Genomic DNA, 15119 nt, shown 5'->3' with positions numbered 1-15119 from the left:
CAGTATTGCATGATTATTTTTCCCCATGTATGAACAGAATAATACATGTTAGGAAAACTGGGTATTAAGGTGTGTGGATACCAACACTGCCAACCATTGTTGTTAACATCAAGCAAGAAGAAAAATGCGTCACCACCATATTTCACAAATGTCCTTACTCTGTGGTGTTTAAAACTCTATCATGGTCATATTGCTCCGTATTTCAATTGTGGTAGGCCCAACCACGACAGCAAGGGTCAGGGGCACAAAGTGCTGTACAGACATGTTGCAGAACGTGATCCCTGCCACAAAGAGTTTACATTCTAAGGCCTTGATCCTGCACCAGTGCAATCACTGGAAGTTTGGCCATTGGCTTCAGTGGCAGCAGGGGCAGCCTTTATTGTAAGATAATAAAAAGTGAATTTGGGAAGCTGAAGGTAATAGTGACAAAATCACGTTGTGATGTATGCCAGTTATGTCACAACTGGATTATTCTGAAAAATAAAACTATCACAATCTCCACTGGCCCTCTCCTTAGTCATTATCAGTTGATGACTCCCAGTAAACATAACAGTAGAACAAGGTCTTGAGAAGGGATATGAACAGAAGAGCATGAAGTATCTTAATGGTCTAATTCAGGGAGGGGTGTTCCATGCATAAGAACCTGCCGTGCTATAGCAAACCAAAGGTCAATCTAATCCACCATCATGCTTCCAATGATTGTCAAAGGAGTTTTGTCATGGGCATCAGTGGAGCCAGGAGCTCACCCAGGATGTTCTAGAGGAAAGCAACAGTGCACCTGGCCATCTGTGAAATGCTGTATCTTGAGGGAAAGACTCCTTACCCCTTTCATTCTTTAATCAGATATTTCATGTCTCTTCTTATTTTTACTTGCTCCTTTAACAGATCTTGTGTACATATGGTCTTTACTCAAAAGCTAAAAATTGCTATTGTGCAACCTTTAAAACAGCCCAAGATGTATATTATTATATGTATGTTATTAATTTCACACTTGGGGAATTTTGTATCTTATTTTATATATGATTAATATCCTCTGTGATTAAAATAAATAAATTGCTTCATCTTTACTTAGTAGAAAACTATCATTTAAAAATGGTATCAAAGTCTGAACGCTATTCATCCATGTAAAACTTTCATAAAATGTTACATTCTACTTTCAAACAAGCAACTCCCAGCCAGCATATATGAAAATAAAAATATGCTAAATTTCCACAGATAGAGACAGAATTTATATTTTTGGACAGGGCCTCTGCTTTTATTTTTCTCGCTGATAACACACTTAAAAGGCTCTCTATATAACATAAACATTGATATTATTTCCATTGTATTATCTCATCCTAGAGATGGGAAACTGAAAGGGAGTTTTCAGAAGCTGGGATAATAAGCTGATAAGAGGAAGAATAACTCTAAAATCGTTCCAGATCTCTGGATGGTTCATGGCAGGTTTCTGAAAAATAGTTTGGAAACAGTTTTGTCAGTTTATCATACTGTTTTTGGAGAAAGGATTGGGAGAACAAGAAAAGAATGGTACTCTCATTTTTATGTTGGAATAGAATACTGGGGTAAAGGTGACCCTCCTACCCTACTGTAAACTGCGTTTTCAGTGTAATTTATACATAGTTACTTCCAATATATATGTTTTAAATGGATTTTAAGTCTTTATGTAAAGTGATAATTAGTAATGATAACTATCATAAAGATAAAACATGTTTAAAATTGTAGTGTTTTGTCTCTTCTGTAGCAATGAAGTAATTGTCTACTAATTAGCTAGTATCTGTTTATCAGAATAACTGTATTTAACATTTCTTTCTGAAGACTGATGATCTCTTTTTTGAGATGGGTCAAGGAAGAAGAGTTTGTATCCAGGTTAGGTTTAGGGACTGGCTGAAATGTGGTCCTTTGACGTTGATTGAGGAAGAATTGTTCAAATCTGGAGCGGGACTAGGCTAGGGTTTATGTTAGAATATGGCCCTTAGTGATTATATTGCGTGCAATGGCATACTTTTTGGGGGAGATTATGAAAATACTGCAGTTGGGAGCAGTGGAGTAGCTTGTGTGCATACACATTTCTGATTGCTCGATCCACTCCTGGATTAGGCACATTGAAACATTATGCATAAACCAATTTGTTTTTTATTGGCCTTTGTGGGCATACCCAACTCAAGACATGGACCAGAACAACCCCATTTATAGCCCATTTTGAAAAAACAAGTATTTCCCCTTGTACCATTGGTTTCTGAAGTGTGCAGAGATGACACAGACACAGCAATGAGCATTCTGTCCCCAACTTCCGAATGTAGGCATTTTAGTAGGCTCTTAATTTAGGATGCAGGTGCACAGGTGCTGATTTTATACATTAAGCGGTGGTTTAGGGGACCTCAGTGTAACATTTGTGTGCCCTGTTCAGGCACCTCTGTGTGAAAACTGAGCTGCATGTGAAGTTCAAATTGTTTCGTTCCCTTCATCGTGTTATGATGGGTGAAATAGCTCACGGGGGCCATTTAAATCTGGATACTTTTCCCATTTATGGTGGTTTATCAGTTCTTGGAGATCCCTGTGCCTCTCAACAGAGCGGCAGGTTTTTCTTTCTACCACTCATTCTCTTGTTGAATGTAATCCCAGAAGTTAGAGACGGAAGAGTGGAGGACTCCTCAAGGAAGGTAAGGTGAATTTGCCCACCCTGTTCTGAGACAAGAAATATGAGCTCTACTTGTCACTGTAAATTGGCTCTGAGATCACCTTTACAATGTCACCAACCCCCTCTTGGGAAAGGAAAAAGAAAATGGTTATTAGGTAGTTTGTGTCTCTTAGTGCGGCATTGTTCCCTTTGCTATATTCTTCCATGTTTTGTATTATTTGGCATTCTTTACATAGTTACAACCAAAGTTGTGCTGTTCACACAGAATAATAATGATACTAATATCCCACAGGACGTTACTTATAGTAATGATAGTGACAATAAACACAATCAAGCAAAAACCCCAACTGTATAAATTATGGAAATTGTACTTCTGATTACCTTTTCAGAGAGCTGTGCCTGTGGGCAAGTGTCTACAAAAGCGCCGCAGTAATGAGAATAATCAAATAGTCCTTAAATAGATGCACAATATTAACTATTTGCTAAATAAATCAGGACAGAGTATTCATACACAAATACAGATGGGCTATGGCTGTGGGAGGGATGCTAGCTTGCCCAAGTTTTCCGTAAGCTTTCCCAGGCTGGGAATGGCAACCAATAGTGGGACACATACGATGCCTACCTTTTCTTCGTACTGCTAGCCTTCCTACCCACCCTGTAGTAGTAAGTAGGTGACATCTTTAGCTAATCAAATCACCTGGAATCTTGAACTATTTTAAGTGTTTTGATTGCTGGTACTGGAACGTGACGTTCTCTGTTTATCTTCAGAACAGGTACTGCATGGGCAGGGGCAATGCAAGATGCCAAACACCATCTTACCCATATATGATTGTAAATATACAAAGACATCTCAGTCCACAATGAAAACATCAGTACCTATCTCAGGGCCTGATGCAAACCTCACTGAAGTCAATGGAAGATTTTTCCATTATCTTCCATAGACTTAGGCATAGAACACAAATAGAAAATCATCTCTGCCTCAGCCGTTTGTTCCGATTCCCGCACTGTCTCTCACTTCCATAAACTATATTATTTTTTTCTGGGCTAGCCAAGATGCATGCCTGGCTGATGCCAGCAATTTTAACTCACATGGGATATAAAAGCACTCATTCCATTTTCAATCATTTAAGGCATTTTTGAACAGGAAAAAATTCCCATATTCGTGCTGAAGCAAATAATTTATAACCTAGTGAAAATACTCTAGATTCATTGAATTATACAAAATGAAATGTTAATCAGAGCACTCTTTTACACTCTGTGTAAAAGCAACTTCTAGCTGATGACAACAATGAACATCTGCCTTTTTGGCTCAGTCATCCAGGGTTCTGTGTATGGGTCATTAACGGCCCTCATTCTGAGGCTGCAGGCAGCGGTGTTCTTTTCTGGAGCTAGGAACCCAGCACGTGCCCATGAAGAAAAGTTGGTCTTATGGTTAGGTTAAGGCACTGGACTGTGGCCCAGATGATCTAGATTAAATTTCCAGATCTGCCACAGACTTCATGTGTGATCTTGGGCAAGTATTTCCTCTTAATGTCTCTGTACTTCAGTCCCCCATCTGTACATTGGGGATATTTCCTTTCACTCTTTTTGGCTGACTGATCTATTTAGATGGCAAACTCTTTGGACTAGGGGTCATCCTTTACTATGTCTTTGTAGAGTGCCTAGCCTAGATCAGCTCCAGGGTCAACATTATATTTATGAAAGATCAAAGGGCCATGATCAGTGGTTTGAGGTAGATTCTAAGCCTTGTTCCATTTCCTGTGCACTTTTCAGTGAAGCACAAAGGGCATGAAAACCATCTGCAATTCCGCTGCTGAGGATTCTCCAGCAGACGTGGCTGTGACATCACTGGCTCCTATACCTCCCTCCCTACGGCCCCTGGTACAAGAAGCATGTTGGCAGGTTATGGCAGGAGCAGATTGTGCTCTGGCTATCCCCAGCTGACATATGGCTTCCAGGGAATGGTTGCCAGATAGGACAGATTAGAGCAGGTCAGGGCAAACCTGGAGGAGAGAACTGTAACAGGTTATTGGTTTTTCCTTTTCACCTCTGCTGGGCTGCCCTTGGAGGCTGTATGAGGGATGGGAGCCATCCTTTGCTAGGAACTTCCCTTGGCTCAGGAGCCAGTCAAGCTCCTATCCTGCCCTCCCTGGGGTTTCCTTAGACCAGCAGGGAAACAGGGAACGGAGCAGCCAGAGCTACTCTCTCCTGCTTTCCACACAATGTGGCTAAGCAGCTGTGGCAGGGAGGGGCAGGTGAAGAGCACTCCCAGGTCCCATCAGAGCTGCTTCAGGACTGCAGGGGAACTGTGGGACACAGTTGGGAAGGCATCTTCCTGCTCCTGCAGGGGACACATTTTCAATTCATAATGAGATACACATTTTCCTTTTAACACAAGGGCATTTTAGGGGTATCCGCAGGTTGGATACCAGTGAATCAGCACAATGGGGCCCAGATCTTGATTGGGGCCTTTAGATGTTAATACAATGCAAATAAATAACATTATATATCAGTTTGAGATTTTGGCTTCTCTAAGAGGGTGGGAAATTTTTTTAAGTGTGAGATAGAATTACCTGTTTCAGATCAAGCACATGTTTGTTTGATCTAGGGAAGGATTATGCAGAGGTAAAACGTACAATATATGACTTCTATAACACTGAGTGGCTTTTCTCTAGAGATGAAACCAGATATACACCTACATCTCCAATTTGACAGTGCATGCAGTGTCCATTAGAGAGTGTGAAAAAAGAGAAGCCTTATGGCATATGAGCCCCTGACACTTCAATACATTTAAAGACATCTGTTATTTTTGCACAGATGTGATTTGGTCTTTGTCCTACTTTTTCTTAGGAACATATGTACTGCCTCTATTTGCAAGCTTTGTTTTCTGGCCATGCAGTGACAATTTCCTGTCCAAGGGAATCATTGCAAAAAAGTTGCGCCTGCTTCACTGCTATGTGCAGAGATGAAGGAAGGAGGAGACACACACCAGGGCCCTAATTAAGCCCTAGGTGATTGCCACTTTCCACCACCCAATACAGATGTAATGAGGTTGAGTGGTGCCCGTACAAGAGATATTAAAACGACTAATTATTCCTCAAAAAATGGTTTTTATTGATTTTTCAGCTATGAAGGCAACACAGACAAAATAAGAAAAGAAAGATTAAAGACCAGCTCTGAATAAGGATTAATATAAATGGCAAGTTATACTGAAGACAAGCACAAGTACATGTAAAGCTATCACACACCAGTCACTTACCACTGGTTCTACACTACGGTATCGATACAACTAAAATCAAATCAGCTCGAGCAACCAGACTTCTTTACTCCATAATCTTACCCTACATTTGCCTGAAAATACGTTACCCTTCAGTCGGTCGTTTTTCCACACTGGCCAGGTACGTACAGTCGAGAAGTGCACATCCTTTTGGTGCAGGGGGTGTGGATCAGATATCTCTTATGACCAACAGCACACACTGGTTCTGTGTCTTCATAATTTTTTTCTGGTCTGTCGGCCGTGTTTTAAAACAGACCAACCAGTCAGGGTGGACCACATTATTAATGCGGTTAGTGTGGTCACCTTAATCATATAATTGATGCATACTTATCTCCTTGTAGCCAATTGTCAGTTAATCATATAATTTAGGCCTATTTATCTCCTGTAGCCAATTGGGTCTTAAATGTGGTTAATGCGGGTTTGATAAGTACATAGGAGTCAGCACAAAATGTTATCTGGTTGCAGCGCATCCTGACCACAAGTTTAAACTTAATTTTGTAAGGCTTGCTTTTTGAAGCATCCAGAAGTTTGAGGCCTAACGTTGGTAATACCTTTGTTCATTGCAAGCTTGACATTACTTTAATCACATCCCCTCCGAGGCCTAAACTTCTGGCTTAGCAAAAACAACATTTATTTGTGTATATCCCGTTATAACAGGGGGCAAATAGCGAATGCAGGCAAACATTAAGGCTCCAGCAATAACTATGGTAAAACAGATTAACAATCCCAGAAGAAAGTGTGGGCCTGGGAATGTTAGGTCTGGGACCTTGACTGAGGATAACAGCACTTTATATCCAAGCATAACAATTCTTTTCCAGTCTGTTGTTGTAGTTTGGCCCTTGTGGTACTGCAGATAGCAACCTACTTTTATTAGGGCAATTACAGTAACCATTTATATTATGATTAGTAACTGCTAGCTTCTCTGTTCCATGGATTGCATTGCCCTGAGATACACCAGTAGTTGACGTAGATCCAGTTTTTATGGATGTTGTTTTTCAGAAAACCTACTGAATGGACAGTAACCAATTTCTCAAATATTGCTGTGTCAGGATTAGTATTGGTACCCAGACACTGAACAAAATTGATAGGGAAGACACTGAACATGTTGTTTTGAATAACATGTGCCTTAGTTAGGATGCAGTGTTAGTAACCCAAATTATGACTGGTCCTAACAGGGAATTTGTTTACCCAATTTGTAGTTGCTGTGTAACTTAACTTCTTTACTAATTTGTTTTTTCCCTGCCTTCATGTTGTTTGCTGCCATTCATTTGTTGTAAACAGTTTAGCAAGGTTATGCACATTGTAAATGTTGTACAGCAATGATACAGTTGTTTTTACAGAGTAACCAAGTTGTCTGGTTCAGGTAGTGGTTTTTAGCTGATTGTTATTTGACCAGTCTCTTATTTATAAAGCACTTCATTTTTCTTTTCTTGATGTTCGGGGTTTTTTTTCACTGTATACCGGTATCATTTGGTATTTTTGTGGTGTGATATCTTTTGGTGTCTTTAGTCTGTGGGATGCAACTTAAACAGCTAGTTAGTTAACATAATAAAGATGGGATTTTGTTTGTTGTTTTTTACATTTCTTTTGGTTTTAGTAATCCAAATGTAATACACAGATTAATTTAGTGTGTTTACAATGTAATAGGGAGCAAGTTTTTTATAACAGAAGCTATACTTTTTGCAATTGTTGTATAGGCATTCATTTTCATTTGAGATGCATACTAATATTTTATACTAAATGTAATGCTTAACAGCTAAAATAAATGCTCATAATCTTCCATGAGAAGGTGTATTGCTTTCCCTTGCTGAACACTTTGTTTCAGCAAAAGAGTTAGTAACATAATATTAACAAGCTTTTTAGAGTTAATTTGCTTGTGATACCAAATTCACTCTTGTTAACTGTTTCGAAGCACAAACTTTAACAACCATTGCTTCCCATTAACATAACATAACAAAAGAAAAGCGTATAAAATTAAATCAACTATAAATTAAACCAAAATAAATTTTAAAGACAGGTCCATGCAAATACTTTGAGGGTATTAAACTTTCATGATGCTTTGCTATGTTTGGGAGCCCAAGGTGGAAACCTGTTGAAAATATGGAAACCTGTTGAAATTATTTGGTTAGCTTTATGCATAAATTGGTATTTTTAAACATTTTTGCTATCACATTCTTATAGCTATATTCAAAAGTGAAAATAAGTTTATAAAAAGCCCACACAATAAATTGACATTTTGTTAATACTATCTTTACCTTAATGTTGAGATTGCTTACATTTTTTCTTTGAATAACAAATAAAAAAAATTAAAAAACAAAACAAAACTGTGATAGGTAAAAGAGAATTCTTTTGTTTGCAGTTGCGTTATTTGTTGAGGCAGATATATATGTACATATATTTGTAACTGAAACCTTTTTGATCTTTGCACAAAAATTGGTGCTAATAATACTATGATTATACCCCAACCATGATCTTAAAATAGTGTGGTACCATATATACATATATTTTAAAAGGGTATAAAATTGACTTTTGTTGCAACAAAATAAAAATAATAAAAAATAGTCATGTGACACACACAATATACAACACACATGACGTACAGGACAACTTACAATTAAAAACAAATGGCACCAGAATTCTATTTATAACTATACAAAATAAGGCAAACAAAAATACAAAATAAACAAAAGGGTTAAACATTTAAATAAGCAAGTTATTACCTTGTTATTTAAAACTTTTAATAAAAATTGATAAAATTCATATAATTACTTGCAAAATTTGTTGTATTAATTTAGTAACTTAAGGCATTTTCCATTACTTCATATTTAACATTATTTTAAAACTTTGCTAAATGGAAATAAGAAAAGAGTGTGCATTGTTGCTGGTTGGCAAGCATATCTTTAAGTAAGTTATGAATAATTCCAGCTGTTGCATTCCTGAAGGGTTAAAATAATTAATTTATTGGATTTATGTAAAGTTTTTACCTTGTTTTCTCTTTGTTTGTTGTTTTGTTCTGTTTTCAATTGCTTTATCCTTTGGAGGTTTCTGTAAAAACTATAACTTTTCACTTTTAAAACAAAGAGAGAGAGCTAAAGTGAGGAGAGGTGGGGAAAATGTGGGGTGAAGAGCAACCTAGGAAGGTAGCGAGACCTGAGCCAAGAGAGATTAACTCTATCAAGGTGTATGAAAGTACAGGCAGCAGCAGCGAGTTTAGTAAACTGAGAAAGCATATAAAGGACAAAACTTAACCAGTATGTAAAAAGGTTATATTTTTAGATATGAGCACGGAGTGTGTTTCCATGGGTCAAAGCAGTTGGGAACTGCGCCCCCTGGTTTTTATCCTGTCTTTGAGAGGAAAGTGGGGGTAGTTACCTGCTCTTGTAAAACCTGAATTTGTTCCCCCAGTGTCTGTTGCTTTTGTGTGCATGCCAAATGGATGGCGAGAGTGCTCCTTTTTGCTGTAGTTAACTGTTTTTGGGCAACTCCATGTCTTAATGCATCAATTTTAGGTATTAACCTGCTTAATTTTGGTTTTTTACTTTGAAATTATTTTTTATTCATTCCCCTGCGATCGAATCGCAGCTCCTGTATCCTAGTGTGCTCTGTGAACTGTTCCATTTTTTCCTTCATTTGATTTACCAATTCAGGGAAAGTATTGTGTGCTACTTTTTTCATTTGTGCACTTACTTGTCCCGTTCTGACAGGCACCAGTCTAGGTCTCAGTTTAAGTTTAACCAGAACCTGGCTTTTATTATAAGGTGGTGATTGCAATGCAGTGGACCCAGTTTCATCTTTTCATTTTGCTAGGGCCACCTTTTTCCATTTCTGTCCCCATTCTTCAGGCACAGGGTAGCTACCTGAAGCCTGCTGTTCACCAAAAATATTTATAAGGGACAGCACATGTATTTTTTGTAGGTTCCTTGCAGCTGTTTCCAATGTTTTATTCTGTTCCTGTGCTGGCTGTCTTTGGGCTGCTTGCCACCCTGCAAGAGGGGTGAGAGCATTCCAGGGCTGTGTAGCTTCTTTTGATTTTTTTAACTCCTTCCTTGTTACTGTAACTTGCCCTACCAATTTTGTGGCATGTTGTCTTAACCATTTAGCAGCCGTGGTTATAGTTTGCAATATTTTACATTTTAAGGCTACAGTCTCTGCCCCGCCTTACAAATTTCATCCCATTACATTTCTTTAAACTCTGTGGGGATTTGCAGGGAGGAGTTAAGGGGGTTCCCTAGCTCATGGTTTTCTGTCAAATTAGATCGCTATTCCTACAGTGGACAGCTTGCTTACTCAACCGATCAGTGGTCGGGGTGACCAGTGTTGTCAGATGCCACCGGTGTGGTGCTCTGCTCTATCCAGTGTTGATAACAGTTGGCTGCGTGTAGGTGCTCCCTCTGTGTGCTTCCCCGGCTCTGCGCAGATAGCTGACACAGCAGACGCTGAGAGAACCCCCAAAGACCACAGACTCTGATAAGGTATGAAGGCACCTGGGCAGGTTTATTGTCAAACGAAATACAGTCTCTCGCTCCCCAGATCAGATGTCTACAGTTCTGCTATTATCTATGTGATTACACTGGCAGATGTAACCACGCGTCTGGAAACATTAACCGCAGAGTCTATGCGTGCCTTCAGTTTGCCATCTGTTTTAGCTGTAGATATGCCTCTGTATCTTGCACAGCTCTTTGGCTGTCAGGCTGAGTTTTAAGACTCAGACAGAGTCACTGATCGAAACAGAAAAATTACGCCGGAGAGTCTTTTGGAACTAAGTTCCAAGGCTGATTTTTAAGAATCAGACTCCGTCCCTTAAACCACAAATATACCATGCCGCAGAGTCTTTAGAGGCTTATGGGTTTCAGGGCAGAGAGGTTAAAGTGTCTGACTGCATCCCCTCATCCCAGTTTTTATCCGGAAACCCTGCCAACTACGCCATGCAGAGATGAAGGAAGAAGGAGACACGCATCAGGGCCCTAATTAAGCCTTGGGTGATCACTACTTCCCACCACCCAACACAGATGTAATGAGGTTGAGTGGTGCCCGTACAAGAGATATTAAAACTACTAATTATTCCGCAAAAAAAGGTTTTTATTGATTTTTCAGCTATGAAGGCAACACAGACAAAATAAGAAAAGAAAGATTAAAGACCAGCTCTGAATAAGGATTAATAGAAACGGCAAGTTATACTGAAGACAAGCACAAGTACATGTAAAACTATCACACACCAGTCACTTACCACTGGTTTTACACTACAGTATCGATACAACTAAAATCAAATCAGCTCGAGCAACCAGACTTCTTTACTCCATAATCTTACCCTACATTTGCCCGAAAATACGTTATCCTTCGGTCGATCGTTTTTCCACACGGGCCAGGTACAGACAGTCGAGAAGTGCACATCCCTTTGGTTCGGGGGTGTGGATCAGATATCTCTTATGACCAACAACACACACTGGTTCTGTGTCTTCGTAATTTTTTTCTGGTCTGTCAGCCGTGTTTTAAAACAGATTGACCAATCAGGGTGGACCACATTGTTAATGCAGTTAGTGTGGTCGCCCTAATCATATAATTGTTACATACTTATCTCCTTGTAGCCAATTGTCAGTTAATCGTATAATTTAGGCCTATTTATCTCCTGTAACCAATTGGGTCTTAAATGTGGTTAATGCGGGTTTGATAAGTACATAGGAGTCAGCACAAAATGTTATCTGGTTGCAGCGCATCCTGACCACAAGTTTAAACTTAATTTTGCAAGGCTTGCTTTTTGAAGCATCCAGAAATTTGAGGCCTAACGTTGGTAATACCTTTGTTCATTGCAAGCTTGACCTGAATTTAATCACACTATATTACTCCAGTTTTATGTTGCGTAACTGCATGGAAGTCAATGGATTTACACTGGTGTAAAACTGGAGTATCTTTGAGGTGAATCAGAACCATAGTGAGGAAATGCACAGAATTGTTCCTGCAGAGTCATAATGAGAACAAGTGTTGTAATACTAGCAAACTAAGAATGCTGTACACTCTTTTTAGAAGACTGCACGCTTTATAGGTAGGTCAATCAATGCCATACTGCTCTTGCCCATATAAACTTTATTTCTCAAAGAATGGAATTATTTTTGGTACTTGTGAAACAGCTTAACTGCATTTCAGCTCTAAGTAAATCATTTCAGAGAGCTGATTCATGACTGAATTATTCCAATTTTACTCTGCTGTAACTCCACTGAAATCAGTGATGCTACACCAGTCTAAAACGGGAATAATGCAGTGCTGAATTTGGCCCAAGATGCCAAGTGGTCTTTGCTACCTTTCTGATTAATCAATTTTCACCTCTGGCTGAACTTCTGTTGGATTCACTAAATCTTTTAACAGATTTTGTGCATCTTTTCCCAACTGTCCTGAGATTGCTGTTTCCAGGAGTCTAACATACAATAGCTTCACTGGAACCTGAACCCACACTTGGATCTGACATCTGTGCCTTCTTTCCTCCAAAAGTATTCTACTACTGCTACAGGAATAAATCTAGTACTGTACATTATGTATCAGTAGAGCGTGTTCTTCATGGCAGGCATGGATATGGCCACAGAGGACTTTAAAGAGGTCTTTCCTCTTGGCCAGTAGTTTATGCTTCATTGGCTAACAACTGCACTGTTTTTTTTGTTTTGTTTTGTTGTATGTCATCTTCACTGTAGTTAGGCAAAATCATTCAACTCCATCTAAACCACATGTATTTGCATCATATATTTCGTAATGTGCCTGCAACCTCAATTTGCTACGTTTTTCCTCTCAGCTATAGCAAAAACATCACAGCAATGCCACTTAGTTAGAAGCATATTTTAAAAACAGTGTGTGAACACTAAAAAATAAAAGCAATATATTTTATGACCCTCACAAAGGAATGTACACTTGTTAGAAAGGAGCCAGAGCATGGGTAGTTTGTAACCAGATGAATTTTCTCTGTGGTGTTTAAATAGGAGAGCCAAACAGTGAACATGTACTCTGAGTTATTTGAAGGTTTGGATTAGCTCTGATGGTTACTCCACAGAAGTTCAACTACCCGTATATTTAAATGGATTTAAAAATGGCTAAAAATGGCCCTTAAAAGGAAAGCTCGAGTGTACTATTATTGTTATTTAAAGTCAGTGGTGCAAGTAGGGCGGTATGCTGGACCAGTAAGATATTTATAGCTGGTACGATGTACCAGAAAGACACAGGAGGAGCCTGCCCCAGCCCCGCCCCCAGCTCTTTCATGCCGCAGCTGTGTCTCCTGCATCCTCCTGCCTGGGATCTGTACAACAGCCCTGCCAAAGGACAGGGCTGGGGGCAGTAAAGCTGCAAGAGCTCTCCCGGGAACTGCAGAGGTGAAAGGAGCAGCGTGGGGCTGCCAGGCAGCCCCACATGCTGGCAGCTCCTCTGGTGGGGCTGCTATACAGACCCCAGCCCCAGCCCCTGTCCTCTGACGGGGCTGCTGTACAGACCTCAGGCAGAAGGACTCAGGAGACACAGCTGTGTGGAAGGGCTGGGGGTGGTAGAGCAGCCGCCCCGGAGGAGCTGCACATTCTGCTCCTTTCACTGGTGCAGTTCCTGGGATAGCCCTGTGGGTCAGGGCACTCCCAGGAACCACAGTGTTGAAAGAAGCAGAACGTGGGGACACTGGGCAGCCCCATGCTAGCAGCTCCTCTGGCATGGCTTTACTGCCCCCAGCCCTTCCATGCAGCTGCATCTCCTGAGTCCTCCTGCCTGGGGTCTGTGCAGCGGGAGGAGGACAGAGCCCTCCCCCAGGTAATGTCAGATGGATGTGGATCATGGGGAGGGGACGGGGAGAGTGCGGGGGCCCTGGGCTGGGAATGGGGTGGGGAGGAGTCACGTGGGGAGGTCACATGCCGCCCCCCCCTTTGTGCCTCTTCCATGAGTGCAGCCTACTGGCAAGAAATGATTTCTGCTTGCAACACTGTTTAAAGTATGATACCTCCCAGGAATCAGGGTCCCATTGTTCTGGACAGACAAGTAACAGGATACAGTTATTGCCCTAGAGAGCTCACAGTCTAAGTGGAAGATATATTTCTCTAATCACTGCGTTTAATTACAAAGGCGAGTGTGGGAATTTTCATTAAATCCTGTAGGGCTGAGCCCAGTGTCACCAAAATGCAAACTGACTGACATCAGCAAAGTATACTGAAGTTAGAGATATAATGGAACTGAAATATTTGCAAAACGCATTTCTGATATTCACCCGCCTTTGAAATAAGAAGCTAATGATTAGTTAGGATACTCCAGATAACTAAGTAGATATTTATTATATTAGAAGGAAGTCAAGACTGGTTTCATAGCCAGGCTAAGTGGGCCAGAAGATGGTGTATGTTGCATTTAATGTAATGTGACATTCCTGCATGGGTTGTTGTTGGCGACTGAATCCAGAACCTAGCTACTTGAGGGTGACAAAGAGCCTCTGTGAGTGCGGCTTACTTTAGGTTAACTTTGACTCACCTCCGAATTTGACCTGTTGTTTTCAGTATGCTTGGTAAATCTCTCTCTCTATAATCACACACACATTAGGCCAACATCAGCCATGGTACAATGCCATTGACTTCAGTAGATTTGTTGGCATCTACATCAGGATTGAATTTGGCCTACCTTGTATGTGGTAAACATACTGTGATGTAGATATTTTGTAAAGAGAATTAAGTATTGCTTTCCTGGTGTTACGGGGATTTAATTGAAAAACACCTTTTGTGTATTTTTTTTTAATGAGCACCAAATGTTTAAATTGGGTTTAAGGTAAGGTCTATCGCTGCTCCATATTAAAAAATAACAGAGCTTCCTTAAATGATGGTTATATTACTCCATGTTTAGACTCTTTACAACTTGAAAAATGTATGGACCAGTTTATGTAAATCAGCTTAGCTCTACTGAAGTCAATGGAGCTGAGGATTTGATCTTTCATATTTGGTCTCCATTTTGTAAGGTGATTTTCTACTCTATTTAGCCTTCTGTTTAGTGGCATTTACCTTAACCATTAATCAGTCGTGTGGAACTTTGTCAAACACTTTTTGAAAAAAAAAAATCTAAGCAAAGTATATGACATCCACTGTATTTCACGTAGCTATTGCTCAGAAAAACTTCAAAAGACTCCAGCAAATCACTTAAGCATAGTCTCCACTGCCTGAATCCAGACTTGCTATCATTAATCAAACTTTGTTTTTTCTGGTCTTCTCC

Source organism: Eretmochelys imbricata, chromosome 2 (genome assembly GCF_965152235.1).
Source record: "Eretmochelys imbricata isolate rEreImb1 chromosome 2, rEreImb1.hap1, whole genome shotgun sequence".
In the NCBI taxonomy this organism is placed as follows: domain Eukaryota; kingdom Metazoa; phylum Chordata; order Testudines; family Cheloniidae; genus Eretmochelys; species Eretmochelys imbricata.
The sequence above is the reverse complement of the archived record's forward strand: the minus strand, read 5'-3'. Positions refer to the sequence as shown.